General features: G+C 39.7%; 1 protein-coding gene across 13 annotated transcripts in view; it reads left to right on the forward strand.

The window, feature by feature from the left end:
• The window catches only part of ZBTB20 (zinc finger and BTB domain containing 20), a 511,117-nt gene that overhangs the window by 122,730 nt on the left and 371,035 nt on the right, over positions 1 to 17,352 (forward strand). Inside the window, exon 4 of one of the 13 annotated variants that reach the window (XM_082221564.1) lies at positions 7,529 to 7,634. The exons of the other annotated variants lie outside the window; for them this stretch is intronic. The gene's annotated coding sequence lies outside the window, so the exon portion shown is untranslated. The remainder of the gene's footprint in view (positions 1 to 7,528; positions 7,635 to 17,352) is intronic. 13 annotated transcript variants of the gene reach the window in all.

Consider the following 17,352-nt stretch of genomic DNA (forward strand, 5'->3'; position numbering starts at 1 on the left):
TTTGGAAGAGATAAATGTACGATTGCTAAAAGCCCTCTAACTTCGGATGAGGATTTCTAAAAAAGGCTATTTAAATTTCTTGTAGGAGGTTTATTCCTTTGTTCTTCCATTTTCTCTGTGTGTCGAAAATTATACATACATAGTTGTAATATAAATGTGACATTTATGTAAAATTCAGTATATATCTTGAACAGGCTATGCCCTGTTTGTGCATCCACAAAAATAGATATGTTTGCATAAACCTATATACTTGAGGGTCTGTATAAAAGAGAAGATAGCAGCACTGAAATAAACCATTCTATTAATGTATGTTAAAAGTACCTAGATGATTTTGCAACCATTTCGCCCATGAAGTCATCTTACTAGGATTAGAGGTGTGATACTGTATTTCTGTTGTTCAAGCTACACAGAGCATATTGCTGGACTCAGAGTTACCAAAACTAACACAAGGGATTACCATTTGGTGCTAAAACTGACCCTGTATCAAAGTAGCAGCAACCACTGGTGCTTGTTTTTCAGTAAAGGGAGCTGGCATTAGCTCCCTGCATGAGATTTTAAGCCTTGCATCACAGGCCCACACTTCTTAGCACGAGTACATCCTTACACCAGCTTGGAGCTGTAGCAAAAAAAAAAAAAAACATTTCTTCCTCTTTGGCAAAAAATATATATGTGGCATTATCCAGTTGTACCCTATCTGAATTACACAGGTCCCTAGCTCTGTGAGGTTATCGGGATTCGGAGTTGGGTGCTACCAATATGTGGATAACCCTCAGTTCTATTTCTTCCTGTCATCAGAGTGAGACGAGGCCATGCAAGTTCTGCACTCTTGTCTGAGCACTGTAACGAGGGCAAATAAATTGAAACTGAATTCCAAAAAATGGGCATGCCACAGCTGGGTGGTTCCTGGATCTGAGACTTAGGTGAGCAGCTCTGTTCATGATGGAGTTGCAGTCCCCTTGTGTCTTTGATTTCAGCGGAGACCCAAGTGTCTGCAAGGGGCAGCCTGAATAGGATAATCCATGCTGTGTTAAGTTCCCATTTGGATTACTGTAATGCAGTCTAGAAGGGCTGCTCTGGAAGACAACTTGGAAAGTGCAGCCTGTGTAAAATGCAGAAGCTTGACTTTTAAGTGGAATCACTAGTCAAACCCATATTATACATTATACATGTTGTGCACTGACTGCCCACATGGTTCTGGTCCAAATTCAAGGTTTTACAGAAGACTTATAAAGCCCCCAAACAACTGGAGGCCTAAATACTTGGAAGAATGCCTCTCTCAGTTATAAATATAGTCTTTCCAAGAGTTAGGATTGGCTGAGAGGTCCAACTTAGTGTCCTGGCAGTGGGTGCACTATATTTGGTGGTGATGTATGAGCACGTCTTCTCCATGGTGGCACTCTGGCTTTCAAACACCCTGCTTCTTGAAATTCAGCTAGCATTGTCGCTTTTGTTATTTCATTGCCAGCGCAAAACACCACTTTTTATGCATGTTTAGGAAGTTAACAGTAATATTTGCTCATGGCTATGAATGTTATTTTAATGAAATTGTTGCTCCTCGCCCTGAGAAATTTGGATCAAAGGTGGAAGGTAAATAGTCTCAATAAATGCTACTTGTTACAACATAAGCCTTGCCCCACCTCACCATGGAATAGGAATATCACAATAGGAGTATCACAATAGGAATGGCAAGTTCACATTTCCTTCACACAGATGGGAAGAGGCGTTGCTTTTACCTGCGTTGGTTTTTTTATTTTTAAAAACTTTATGCTCCTTTATGCTCCTTGCTTTTACAGCAGCAAGCCCATGATTTCCTGCACCACAACCATTTACACTTCTCACCCTTGGAAACCTGGTTAGAGAGGAATATTAGAGATGGAACAAAGGAGAGGTAGCAGGACAAGGGGATACCTGCACCGGAGCTGCAGCAATGAAACTATTGGCTACTGAATTGCCTCCGCTTGTTCTGCCTCTCGGAGACCCACCTAACGCAACCCAGTGTCCAAAAGAGAAGGAAACATGACTATAATGCGATCATGTGATGCCAGTGTTTACATCCTCTCAGCTGTTTCCGCTCCCCTCTCTCTGCCCCCCCCTCTCCTCTCACAGTCACACAGTCAGGACCAGTGACCCTCTTACCCATCCACAAGATTCCTTGTTGAGGTTTTTTACCGCTGCGTCGCTTCCCTCCCCCAGCCACTCTCCAGCCAAGGGAAGTGACTTCTTGTCACTTCCACTGGCATTGGGGCGCAGCCTCTCCCAGAATTAAAAACAAAACAAAAAACTGAAAAAACAACAACAGAAAGCCAAAAGAAACCCCATGTTTCCTCATGTCCTGGAAATCCCTGACATCTTTTAATATTTGAATTTCCCCTCCAGACGCCATTTTAGGCATCCGATTTCCTGGCATGTCTGGAATTTTCCAGATGTATGGCAAGCCTAGGAAAGATCAGCCTGCAAGTCTAGTATTCTGAACTTCTGATTAGCTTCAAACTCTGGAGCGATTGTAGCTCAGCGGCCGAGGATATACTTTGCATGCAGAAAGTCTCATGTCTAATCACTCGCATCTCTAATTAAAAAGAAGAACGCTAAATATATTTACGTTCGATTCTGGCAACAGCTTTCTTATTATGGGCTAGATGGAAAATGTGTCTAGATATAAACTTCTTTTATTTTTGTTTCTTCTCTAATTTCTTAGACAACAAAAAAGTCCTTCTTAAATAGCTCCAGAGAATACCAAAAACCAGACTGACTATTCTCTGTTAGTTCACAGAAAGTTTTAAGCATCAGACTTTGAATTCTGTCTCGTTTTATCACATTCTCTTCCTGCTCAGGGATTCTTCCACTCATTTCCATATGAGCTTGTCTACCTAAATTGACCCTTGCATTGTTCGAGAATAGATTGGATTAAGCTTTCACCCAAGGCACCTCTGTGTGTGTGTGTGTGTGTGTGTGTGTGTGTGTGTGTGTTGAAGTTATATATTAAAAACTGTTTTCAATCAGATGTGTGAGTTTTCTGTTAACTGTTAACTTGTTGCCATGGCAGTACTGGAGCAATGTATGCACGTAGACATATATGTGTTTAAAATACACGTATATTAAATTAGTGTTTTAAAAATATTTACATATATAGCTTAGGAATTGGCATCATTCCCAGAATTACTGGAACTACCTTCCCCAGGAACATTTGGACTTGAATAATCTCCTTAGCAGCACCTCCCCCTACTCCTGAAGCATAACAGTTTGTAGAAATGACACTTCAGTTAGTACTTGACTTCTTATCTTGCAGTGACTGAGTTCTTTGGAACTGCAATATATGTTTTAGCTTTGTGCTATAAAATGTCCTTTGCTAATGGTTTCTCCTTGAAGTATTCAAAAATGTGAACCCCCAGCTGCAGAAGATGTGTTTTTGAAGGGTCAATAATGCTGTTGTCCACCTAGTCGGATTTCCGTCTCTTTAAATATTATTTTGAAGTTTAGATAAACTACAGAACTCTAGATAGTTCCAGATAATGTTAAACCATTCCAAGCATATTTCTAAGATATTGCCACAAATGTTGACATCTGAAATCCAGCATGGCAGGCAACTGTAAGAAAATTGAATTTTGCAGTAGTGCCAGAAAGTTGGTCTGTTTGTCTTGTAAGTTCTTTTTCCAGAATCCAGAATGATCAGTGACATCCAGGTTCCCAAGATGGCTTTGTCTTCAAAGTAAAAGCAACTTCAGATGTTATACCAGTGAAGAGTGAGTAGGAAGCACAAGCATCTTGTGCTTCTTATTCCTTCACATTGTTGCAGTCTTCTGCATCACTCAGAGTGAAGACATATGCAAGTTCCTACAGGGCAGATGGAAAGGATTTATTTCACATGTTGAAGAAAAGGAAGCATGAAGCCACTTCCAACAGAGTGTTCCAATTTTCTCTGTCTGCTCAGGATGTGAATTTGGTAACTTGCACATTCACAAGATTAGTGATGGCAAGCAATAAGACAACTGAGAACGAGTCTCCCAACAGTTCGTATTAAATTATCAGTTCTAGAATTTACCATTTTCTGGGTGACCACCAATTTATTGGAACTGTTTCCAGTGTATATAGCGTTTCGAGATGTGTACTTCCTAAAATAGGTTTTAAAGAATAAAAGATTCTACACTAAACTAATCCTGGTGCTAGCAAATTGGCTGTCGGACTAGCAGCTTTTGATATTACCTAGTTATTGTTGTTGTTGCCGTTATTTCTTTTTAATTATGCAAAGTGCTAATCAGTTTGATTATGCACAGTGCTAATCAGGTTAATTATGCAAAGTGCTAATCAGTTGTTCTCTAAGCACATGGGGAGTGCAGAGGTGCTGATGGTGAATAGTGCTGCTACATGGGGGTAGTCACGGCAGTCGTTTTCTATTAAGAAAGAGGAGCAAGTGAGATGGCACAGAGAATTTTACCTCTTAAAATTATTTTTAAAAATGAAGACAGCTGTAGGGACAGGAATTCCACAACAGTGGTACATTTAACCTAAAATGCTGTTTTTTTCTCCAAATAACTTGGTCAGAATTGAATGGGCCGGTGATATATAAACATTTTATTAATTTTCTATAAAATTAATAGCTAGGATCCATCACAGAGTTAAGCATGCATAAGACCACTGATATAGCATACTTGTCAATGTAGGAGTATGGCCACTGTGGTCTGAGTGTTTGCTACAAGTAGGGCAGTTTTTCTTATAATCATATTGGTGATAGATGCTTCGTGGTGGAATACAGTGGTACCTTGGTTTACAACCATAATCTGTTCTGGAGGTCCATTTGTAAACCAAAACAGGTTGTAACCCAAGGCATGCTTTTGCCAATGGGGCCTCCAAAAATAATTTGTTTGTAATCCAAAAAAAAAAGGGTTGCAATCCAAAAAAAGTTTGCAAACTGGGACATGCACTTCTGGGTTTGACGTGTTTGTAATCCAAAACGTAAGCAAACCAGACTGTTTGCAAACCAAGGTACCACTGTACTGAGGTATGTGCAGATGATAAAAAGTAACGATAGGAAGTAAAATGATTTCACCCTGCTAGTTCATTATTACACACACACACACACACACAGTTATTGAGAAGAACTGGTTTTTTAACTAAGGTAAGTGAGCTGAAGGGATATTGGAAATGGGGCAAGTTCTAACAGAGGAGGAGGACCACTAACAGAACAACACTTAGGGTTCTGGAGGTCCCTACTGCAGACATACATCTCTCACTGGTGTTCTTGCACTGGTAGTGGGGGCTGAAATGAGGCATTCCCAGGGCATATCAGGGACAGCCAAGGATCCAGTAGACCCTGAATCCCCTGACATATCCCAAGACTAGGCCCTTTTCCAACCCTCTGATTGAACAGCCTCTCAAGGTAAGGAAAAGCTCCCACCTCCTACCCTGATTGTAGCAAGCTAGCCATTTATGAAGTGGTTGTACTTCTGCTGCAGAATCTCCCCACCCCACAAAAAAAGGATTGTTCTGTAAATCTTAATAAAGATTGCCAATGGTCCCCATTTTTAATTGAATTCTGCACCTTGCTCTTTCAATTATGTAATGATTTTATGTTTTAAAAAACCACGCTTTGATCTTCGGATGAAGGGTTGTATAAACATTTTAACAACATCAGCAGCACATTTCAACAACAACAACAAGGCCGCATGAAAAACTCTGAAATAGAATAAGTGGTGGTCATGCGTGTTTGAGGTACGATCTTGATGAGAAGCACCCAAACAGACCTACCTAGTTCTAATAAAATGCTAAGAATTTCCCCTTCAAAAATTGGACCTTGTAAATGTGCCTCAATTTTAGCATACATATTAACATGATATTATGGGTTATTATTATTTTTTACAAGATGCACTATTTATTTTTAAATTAAAATGCTGATTAACACGTACTTTTGCAAACATGTGAAAAGAGAGTTTGGAATATAATAGGTGTACCAATAATTCTAGTTAGCCCCTCACTACAGCTAATATGAAAGAGACACTGGCATTCCATACTTTTTAGATTTTTCACTGCCAATAAGAAGAGGCTGATACGGCTGATATTAAATGGTTTCCATACTAATTTAAGGACCTTTAGACCAGTGGTATAAACTTAGGTACATTTTAAATATTCTGATTTTAGGATCTAAAGAATTGGGTAGTGGATTAGTTGACACAGGCCTGGATGCAGAAGATGGGAAAGGGCACCTAAGTCTCATTGGAATCTGCATAGTTTTTCACGGTTTTTCCCATTGATTTCAGTGGTTGAAGCCAGCTCTCTAGCTTGCAAATGATATGTGCTGCACTATGTTGTGTTTTGTGTTGATACTGGAAGCTCAGCTCTTTGACAGAGTTAATTACTATTTTGTCATGTTATCATGTTTGTTCTCAATAAACGATTATACTTTTAAAAAAGAAGTTAAACAAGAAAACACATACAACTTGGTCAAAATAAATAAAAAATAATTTTAAAAAAATTCTCCAGTAAGTAGCACCTTAGAGACCAACTAATTTTGTTCTGGGTATAAGCTTTCGTGTGCATGCACACTTCTTCAGATATCTGAAGAAGATATTCGTCTGAAGAAGTGTGCCTGCACATGAAAGCTTATACCCAGAACAATCTTAGGTGGTTTCTAAGGTGCTACTTACTGGAAAAAATTTTTATTTATTTTGACTGTGTCAGACCAACACGGCTACCTACCTGAACACAACCTGGGGTCACTGCATACACTGCATGCAGTTTGGGCATCTCGGTGTACATGCCGAAACCACTTTCTGATATGCAGTGTACAACCTCATATGCAGGTTACATATGATACCTAGGGTGGTATCCAGCAAAACAGTTCTGCTAGTGCATGGGCTTCTAGCAGAGCAATAAAGCTTCCCTGCCCTCTCCTCTCTACGCACCTCATAAATCAGCTCTGGAGGGTTGGGGGAGCCCACTGGAACATATTTAGGGGTTACACAGATAGAGGTTATAAGTTGTTCAAAATTGTTCTTAATATGGTGTTTTAATCCTGTAACCCACACTAGGACCTTAGAATGAAGGGCAGGTAATAAATACTGTAAACAAATAATAAAGTCTTTTCCTGTGGTCCTGCCAGCTTTTCTTTTAACACCAGTGATATAAATTTGGGGTATTTTTTATAAGAGAGTAAGAAGCATTCTGCTTAAGCAGAGGAAAGGCCTATCTGACATAAAGTTCTGCTTCCCATAGTGTCCAGCTAGATGCTTCTGGGAAACCCAGAAGTACGAAATGAGCTTCCCAGCTACAGAGATATATTCTGAACTTGAGCTATTACTTCATTACTTTTTGAAGAAATTGTAGAATTCTTTTACTACCTAGTGTACTGCATACAAAGGTAAATGTAGACTTTCATTACAGTATGATCAACTACATCCAGTTTTTTATTATACCTCCTCTTACAATGCAACTTAGAGTGCATTCCTATGGAAGGAGTATCTCAATTCTAGCTACTGTCTCAACACCAATTATTCAACTAAATTGGTTCCATACTTAACACAAATGTATTTTTCAGTGCTGTTACTTAAAGTGAAGAAAGAACACATTTTGGATCCTCGTGTACATAATAAGCAACTAAATACGCCTATTTTCTACTAAGCCAAGAAGTCTGCTTTTGCAAGGTATACTTCATTCTGTATAACTCATCCATGCTAAGGAATTTTTGTTCATTTAAAAATATTTTATTACATAAACATTACCAAAACAATTGGTTTTTCCCTTCCCACCTCCTCCTCCAGAAGACTAATGTGTCAAATTTTCCCATAAATCTATATGTGTAGTTGGTGGGCGCCAGTCATCAGGGTAATCAGTGCAGCATCAGGACAAACTTGTGGGCCGGGGAGGGGGAGTTGCTGTAGTCTGTAGAGATTCTGTCTCAGTCTCCAGGCTCTCTGTACAGAAGTGGATGTTCTGAGTGCAGAAAACGTTTCACTCAGCAGTCGCAGGTTCAAGCTCACGAGAGGATCCACACAGGGGATCTAGAGCGTTCATTCCTGGCATTGGGCAATCCAGACAGATTAGGGCAGGCATCCCCAACCTGTGGCCCTCCAGATGCTTTGGCCTACAACTCCCATGATCCCTAGCTAACAGGACCAGTGGTCAGGGATGAGGGGAATTGTAGTCCAAAACATCTCAAAGGCCGAAAGTTGGGGATACCTGGATTAGGAATTCTGCTGGTTTACCATCTGACATAGCTGGTCATGGAAGCGATGGTGATGACTCCCAGACTGCTGGTTTTGGGGGACTCCAACATTTATACTGAGGCGACTGGCTCTGGAGTGGCTTCGGACTTCATGGCTGCCATGATGACTGTGGGGCTGTAGCAACATATCACTGGTCCTGTGCATGTGGCAGGCCACACTCTGGAACTTGTTTTCTCAACTGGGTAGGAAGGTTGATTGAAAGTGGGGGATATTGACACCAGCCCTTCGTCATCATTAGATAATTTTCTGTTGAAATTAGGCTTTCAACATCTTTTCCCTTCTGCAGAGTTGAAGGATCTATTAGGATGGTCCACCCTAGGATACTGATGAATTCAGTGGGGAGTTTTCCAGCTGATATGACTGGTGCTCTTGTCAAAATTCTGGCTCATTAGATTTATAGGTACAGCATATGGATTCCCACAAAGCACTGGAGGTCTAGCTGTCACTTCCCTCTTTGGGTCTTTGATATGATATATCTACACATTTACAAAATAAGTAGAGAAGAAGAAAAATGGACATGCTTATTTTCTTTGAAACTACTGGAATCCATTCATAGATTCAGAATCAACAGGTGTAACTTAGGACATGCTTAAGAGATTGCCCCTAACTATGATAATGGGGCATGCTGCGTCACTTCTGAGTCTTAAATTAGGCTTATGGGCTTTTCAGATAAGGGAAGTTTTTGAAAATTGTTGTGAAGTTTCCCAGTGAACTTACATAGCCATTTTAAATCACTCTATAAAATGGTAATACCTTTAGTTTTTCTCTGGCACAAGAGAAGACAAGAAGATTTGTTTATTATATTTTCAGTAATTCAATGAACTTGCCATTTTGACCAGGTGGCTTGCTTTTAGAGAAAAACAAGTGTAAAGCCCACTTAGTCTCACTGAACTGGTTGTACAGTTCTTTGGGTCCTAGTCATAATGTTTCCTTGATTCTGTTATGTTGTGGCAACATGTGAAGATATAGATATCTCTTTCTTGGACATGCTGATTGTTAGAGTTTTCATTAATGGCTACTAGTGGGCTATCAGGGTAATCTTGAAAACCAGCATGGAAGGAATCCAACATTCTCGCTCGCTTAAACATGAGAGTCAGCTATAAAAATGTTTTGCTCACACTGTGTCAGCTAGCTTTTAGAAACAAAGCAAAAACCAGGAAATCTGATTTTGGCTAGAGAAAGCAGTTCTAGGATTTTGGAGCTAACTGATGGCAGAAACCATCTTGGGTTCAGATGTGCTGCTGTTGATTTTTTACTGATGTGTCTTTGGAACTAGCGTTACCTGCTTCTGTGCCTGCCCAATTTAACTGCATATTTGCAAACAAAACTGCTTAGTCTAATTTGTATATTTGCAAACAAAACTGCTCACTATAATGATATATTTGCTAACAAAGGGTTATTACAAAACATTGCAAGTGTCCAATTCACTCCCTCCAAAGAAAACACTTTGTGAAACTCTCTGGACACTTCCCATTGTTTGGGGAAGTGGGGAGTGCAAAACAAAACATATAATTGGCATATGAACAATTAAATATTCCTGAAATACAATCCCATTGGTGTTGTATTTCATAAGGCTGCTCTTTAGGTCCAGATGTAGTGTTGAGGAGAGTTTACTTACATTATGAAAATAACTAACAGTTCTTTGTCCAAAGACCTTCTAAAAACTGGTTAGTAACAGTATGATCGTTCACTAAACATTTTATTTAGCACTTTTTATCATTAAACATGCATTTTATGCATGGATTAAATTAAGGTATATTATTCTTTGTTTTAAATAGGAGCTTGTATTCCCTTTCTTGAGTTACTGCATTTTTCAAAAAGTGCACAAATCCAATATTCTACTGCTGACAGATTATTTTAAGGGGTTTTTTTTTGGAAGAAAGGAATACTTTATAAATTCTTCATAAAAATGGTTGAGGGAGATGCAACATCTGATGGCTTGGGACAGAGCTTTCCAAACTGTGTATCATGGCACATTAGTGTGTCGGCTGCAGTGTGTAGGTGTGTCATGTGAATGCCTCCCACGCTTCTCCTGGGGCAGGAAAGGGGTTAGTTAAACTTCCGGTTTGCTAGTAAAACTGAATTGTTGTTTCACAAAATGATGCAAAACTGAATTACTGTGTTGCGAAATGAGGCATATCTAAAAAGTGTCACCAAAATAAAAAGGTTGGAAAGCTCTGGCTTAGGACAATACTAAACGTTATGATAAACTTGGTGCTCCAGTTCAGAATGGTAGTCCCTCATCATCTTCCCTTTTAACTTCTTGCAAATTTTAAAACTGCTTGCCTTTTCTTCTTGTAAGTGTTAAATTTGCTTCTATCTCTGCCAGTAGCAATAATATGGAACAGGAAATGCACATAGACATGGAGAATGCATAGCAGAGAAAAGGGAGTACGTAGCTGAACACAGAGCTTCCATTTTTGACAGCAACCCTGTGTTTGACCTAGCTTTTAGTAAATAGTTGCTTCTAGACTGACAAAAAAGCATTTAAGGTGGAAATAGTAATTCCAAAACTGGGGAACTGGGCTTATAGCTTTAAGGGTCCCAGTCAGGGGCCCTCCTTTCAGTTCACATCAGCATAAAGTGAGAAAAATAAGCATTCCAACTAAATCCAGACTATGGGTTAATAAACAAAACAATTTGGTTTCTGCATCTCAGTATTTGTGAGTTTCAAACAAGCATTTTGATTAAAATTGTATGGCTTGCATGGCTGTAGAGATGGAAGGCATAAATGAATGCTAGGTTGCTAGGATTGATCTTTGTCTTCCTGCCATGACAGACGTAAAAGAAGAGAACTCTCTAAACACATACATATCTTATTATGACACACACATTTGGAAGAAGCCCCATTGGCAAAAACTAACATAAAGTGACACGTTGTTTAAAAAGTTGTTTTGAATGTCTTCTCCTGTTGATCATATGCAACGGGGATAAATAAACACCCAGTGTGTGGTGCAACCAGGCTGAGCATTCATGCTCCAGCAAATGTTTATGTCTTCGGTTGGCTGCATTGCTGTTTGTTTACTGTAAACATCATACCTGTATATGTTTGTAATATATACATTAGCATTGGTAGTACAATCTTGGCTGTATAGTTGTGAGGAGGCTTTTTCTTAGATATGACCAGATGGGGTTTGTTCTCTCCTCCCTGCTCCTTCTAATGTGGTGAATTAGTCTTTTGTACTTCTTGTGAAACAGAGGGACTGCTTATTCAAGCAGGACATGCTGTGCCCTGCTTAAATTAATGCAGGTGGATATGCAAGAAAAGCCACATAGGATTTGTCTGGTAGGAATCAAGCTAGTTTAGCTTTTTGTTTAATTAAAAACAGGTCTATTGGGTTCTCGGTTTATTCACTGATGAGTGGGATGATGCACAAGTCTCCTCAAGGTGAAATGACTAAAGTTGTTAAGCTCACATTTAAAGATGTCCCTTCTACCACGATGTCAGTGTTGTTCCTCTTCTTTTTATAGCATTTTAAAATCCCTTTTAGTGATGATGGTTGTATTTGGGCAAAGGATAAAACTTGAGTTCATGTGCTCCCCATTCGCTTTCACCAGTGCTCCTGAAAGGAGGGTCTCATTGTTTGAGAACCAATACAAATTCTGGTTAGTTTTGACTATGCCTTGGCCAAAGAAGCCAATTTCAAACCATAGTTTACCATCTTGTTTGGATAAATCACATAGCTGCAGATTTGACAGTTGTCTCATGACACATATTAAGCTAAGTGGTCTGTAATTTCCAGGAACCCCATTGGGGTTCTTTGAGAATTATTGGGTGGGTGCCATCCAGTCCCCGAAATTATTCCTTTTTTCCCTTTTTTCCATTTGGTCTAGAGCTTCTTAGGGATTATTCCTTATGGCTGTGTCCAAGGAGGAACAAGGGGGGGTGAGCAGTTCTATGCATGTAACACTAAGCTGTGGTTTTGTGTTACATCTGAATGAAAGCAATGTTGACTTCCTGCTCCTGGTGTCTTCTAGAACTTTCCCAGTCATTGACACTCTTTGTCTTCTGCCAGTTATCTGACTTCTTCTGCTGGTGCATTTAAACACTTTATGAAAACTCACTCTTCAAACTAGCATTTTTAATTGATTCTGCACATCATTCTTTTTGGTCCTCTTCTTGTCTCCCAAATGTTTCATGGCTCTTACTTAGACAAGCCTAAGGCAAGGCCTGTTTTTTTGTTTTTTGTTCCCTTATTTAAAGCTTTTTCTTGGTTGTTGCTCTAAAAATAACTCCTTGTAATCAGAGGCACAATTAAGAAGACTATGTATGTCCAGGGTTTTTTTGAGCAGGAGCTCAGGGGAACTGAATTCCCTTACCATTTTTAAATTAAATAATAATAATTATTATTTTCTGTTTGCGGGGGCTGGAATGGATATACACCCAACGCTTCAGCCAAAAATCCACCTATATCTGTAATCAGTAAAGTTGTCGCCATTTCTAATCCAGATCATTGAATTTATTAATCCTATCATATATTTAGCCATTCCCTGGGAGGTAGGGATGGGGAGTATAGCACTGTGATTGGGCCCACAATAAACTGACTGACTGACTTCGTGGTGAGTTTCTCCCAGACTTTGTAACTCCCTCCCTAGAGAAGTTCTCTCTTCTCTCAGCAGGTGAAGGACCTTCTCATTCCAACAGGATTTAGGGAACCAACTGCTTTTAATAAAAGGGCTGGGGCCATGCTATTTTTACTGTTATTATCTGCATGTTTATATCTTCTATAGTTTTAATTCTGTTAATGTTCTATGAATGGTTGGGGAGGTATAGAGGGAGGGAGGGAGGAATAATCCTCTCTCCATGAGTAGATCCCAAGTTATTTATTAAATTTAGGGCCTTATATGTCAGTAATAACACCTTTTAACCCAGCTCCATAGCAAACCAGTCATTGCAAAGATGTAATGTGCTTCTGGTAGGTCTACCCAGTCGCTCTCCTAGTTGTGAAGTCATATGACTCAAAATGGAGCAAGAAGCTCCATGTTAGACTCCTAATGTGAGCTGTGTTCTCAGTGAGATGTAACTTCTAGTCTGAGCTGGCAACATCTTTCTGAATCATGCGGGGTCACTGAAGGCGTTGCTTTGGGCAGCAGATTCCAGTGTGAAAACTCTTTTTCCTGCTTCTTCATGTGTTCTTGGGAAGGGGAAAAAAGAGTTCAAAGCCAGAACACATTTGAGTGGTGTTCAACTACGGTAAGTTTTATTTAGAGCAGACACATTGTAATGAATTGCCCTAAGTTGGTTATATTTATCAGTTTCATTTGGTCTGCTCTGAGTAAAACTTAGTTTAATAGTTGAATACCAACCTATGTTTCCAGCATATAAATTTCTAAGACCAGCAATTGATTGTTTGTGTAGCTAATAATATCTAGTAATCACAAATAATGGGTCACATTTTTGAATGCTTACAACTTAATGTTTCCCTTTCTTATAAAGGTCTGCATAGTGTAGATAGCCATATGTATATATAATCAGATGTAGACAAACATATGATAGGCTAGTCACCCGGACTGCCTCCTAATTGCAGTTAACCTTTTGATGAATGATCCATGAAACAGGTTTTAGATGTTTTAAAAAAGCAAACAACTAGAACAATTGCATCATAAATGTGTTAATTCATTAGTAAAAAATGGAAAACAACAACAAATGAGGTCTCAGCTTGATCATTAGAAAGATGAATTTCAGAAAGAGTGAATTAACATAATAGCATACTCACCCAAGGGCTACTGTGAACCTCACAAGCAGATAAGACATCCCCTTACTCACAAAATAACTGTCCTTCAGGATAGCACTGCAAGCTCTTTGAATAGTTTGGCATTTCATTCTATTCTTGGAAAAATAAATTTCATCAATGAACAGCTTACAAACTGAATGTAGAAAAATGCTATCTGATTATCTAAACCCCTGCTAATTTTCCTAGTTGTGAAGAAGCTGAAATTTCAGTTGGTACCTTGGATCATTCATTTCCCTGCACTCAATCCCCTCCCCCCAAGTGTCACTATTATAGGCAAGAGCAAATGGTCTGTTCAGTTCTTGAATTATAGGACCACCGATCCTTTTAAATATGAAAAGAAAGTCTCTGATCAGGCAAGTAAATCAGAAAAATTAAATTTGCTTCTGTGTTCAAGAAAGAAAATGTTTTATTGTTTTTAGGCTGGGCAAATGAATACATCTTTATTCCTTTTAATAGTTTTTAAACTGTTTTTAAGTTAAATTATGGATTTTAAAAATAAGTTTACCATACGTTTGAGAGGGTATAATAGGCTATGGGTCAGTACTTTTGAAATAAGTTATTATTTTAAGACCTATCAGTTTTGAGTGTTTTGTCTAAGAGTGTTGATGCACTGTTACATATTAATTGCAATAGATTATTCTCTAATAATAAATATTTCACACTTTCGGTGATGAATATATAAAATTGTATTACGTAACTTCGTATTCTTCAGAAATTCCCACCATGACCAGAGCTTTCTTGTCTCAGATGCTATCTTGAAAGTTTAAGCTTCTTTATGGTAAGAAGCTTTAACTTATTCCAGTTTGTATTTTTTAAATAAAAGTGGTATACGTTTCATGCAAAAATCACCCAAGTCCTCTAGTGTAATTAAATTTCTGGAATTTTTACGCACTTCAAAAGCCTACAATCTGCAGTTAATAGTATTTTTCAGACAAGTATTTGGATACCCCAAAATGATTCCAATGTGGGCTGGTGTCTGTCACTCCGCAGACACCACAAAGTGTTGGAAATTGCAATGCACTCTGCTATAATTTGTCTTAAAAATATGCATGACAGCAATGGTTGTCTTACCTGCATTTTCAGTGGAAGAAAGCTATTTGAGTTTCCTAAGTGAATAAGCATGAAAAACAGTGTGATGGAATTGAGAAGCATAATCATTTGTATTACAGAATTTCTGATCAATTTAATCACTGAAGCCACTTATTGGACCTCAAAATCAGGTTAAAGGGAAGCTTGGGATGTGTTTTAAATTGCTAAATTTCAGCTATAGTACAGATATTTTGTGCTAGCTTCAGCTGACAGCATCTACAAGTTGTGGATCGTGACTGGTATACGCCTGCTTACAAGGCCTTGTATCTTTTAGGTATTGGGTAGCACCTTGTTACTTAGGTGCTTTATTGCTGTTTCATCAACTAGATGACGGATGTTCAATCACTACTTAGTCATATTTAGCTGAGTTCCCCCATATGTCTTTCAAACTTAAAGAATGCAGTTTATAAATTCATTTATTATTTATTTTAAAAAAAAATATATCCAGCCTTTCGGCCCCTGAATGTGCCCCTAAGGTGGTTTGCAACTATAAATTTATGCCCAGATGCAGTAAAAACTAGAAGAAATATTTTCCCCCAACAATCAATTAAAATGCCATAAAATAATAAGGATTAATGACAGTTTAGAAACCATTAAAAGGAATAGAGATGTATTGGCTGCCCAGCCTAAAAACAATACAGCATGAGTCCAGGCAAATTTTCTTTGGGAGGTACAGTGGTGCCTCGCAAGACGAAATTAATTCGTTCCGCAAGTCTCTTCGTCTTGCGAGTTTTTCATCTTGCGATGCACGGTTTCCCATAGGAATGCATTGAAAATCAATTAATGCGTTCCTAGGGAAACCGCCTTCAGACCAGGTCCGGGGACAGTCTGTCCCCGGACCTCTTCTGAAGGCTGGGGGGGGGACAAGGGCTTTTCTTCCCACCCCCAGCATTTTAAAATCGCCCCGGGACAGCGGAGGACTTCTTCGCTGTCCGGGGCGATTTAAAAGCCCCTGGGAAGGCAGGCAGGGGGGACAAAGACTTTCGCCCCCCGCCCGCCTTCAGAAGGTGTTCCCGCCCCCCCCCCCGCCCGGCTTCGGAGCAGCGTTCCGAAGCCGGGCGGCGGGGGCAGGTGTTCCCGCCCCCCCGCCCGGCTTCGGAGGAGGTCCGAGGACAGTGGGAAAGACGCGCTGCGCTACCCCGCTGTCCCGGATATTTCCCTATGGGCTGTCGTCTTGCGAAGCAAGCCCATAGGAAAATTCGTCTTGCGAAGCGCCTCCAAAACGGAAAACCCTTTCGTCTAGCGGGTTTTCCATCTTGCGAGGCGTTCGTCTTGCGAGGTACCACTGTAGTTTCCAAGTCAGGGTGCTGCCACTCAAAAAGTCTTGCCTTTTGTTGCTCCCAAGCAGTGAAATGCAGTGCAGGACTTCTGGCAGTGACTGCTAAAGATGGGCAGGATCATATGGTCTTCAAGACCAGCCCTACATATAGTGAGCGCATTACAATAATCTAATATGGATGTCATTTGAGGCACATGCCATTGGCCAGATCTGCCTTCTCCAGGGTAGGAGGAGCAGAGCAAATTCTTGAGGAAGAGTTCTTTCCCAAAGCTTTGATGCTTAGATTACTTCTGCACACATGCAAATTGATGGCTTAAGGCACTACACATGGTTAATCCTAAATACAGCTGCAACAAAGCCAGGTGCTCTAACTTGCAAAGCCTTAGACATTGATCTGACAACAGTCACACCCCTTTGCTATCCTGTATATGGGAATGGGCCAGACTCATTTTAGGACAGTAAACGTTTCTGCAATTTGTCACTACTCCTAGTTCCCTTTCTCTTGGCTCCTCCCAGACCTAGGTGATGGGAGGGGTGCCTCTGCTTCCCGACTGGTGGTTGTGACCAATGAAACATCCCCCTCTGAGTAGGTAGAGCTACTCCCATTAACTGATGGCACCTGGGTGGGCAGCTAAGTGAGCGCCATGTCAGAGAGAGGCTTTGACAACCTCAGAGAGGGACCAGGGCTGATAGCAGAAAAAGTTAAATTTTATGAGAAGCAAGTTTTTTCTACCCCCCCCCCCCGTATTTATATACCACTGAATTGTAATAAAATCTCAAAACATTTTACAGAAAATGAAAAACATTATTATCAGTAAAGGCAGTAAAAACAAGTATTTAAAAATTCAGAAATTTAAAAATCAACAATGTCCTGAAACCAGATTAAACCACACAGCAGCTTCTACACATCTGGATAGGCTTCCCTTAACAAAAATGTTTTTAGCAGACACCAAAAAGAGTACAGTGAAGGATTCTACCGGATGTCAATATTTAAGAAGTTCCCAGGTGAGTGCTGCCAGTAACAGTGTCAGCT

Source organism: Podarcis vaucheri (assembly GCF_965113315.1).
Source record: "Podarcis vaucheri genome assembly, chromosome: 4".
Lineage (NCBI taxonomy): Eukaryota > Metazoa > Chordata > Lepidosauria > Squamata > Lacertidae > Podarcis > Podarcis vaucheri.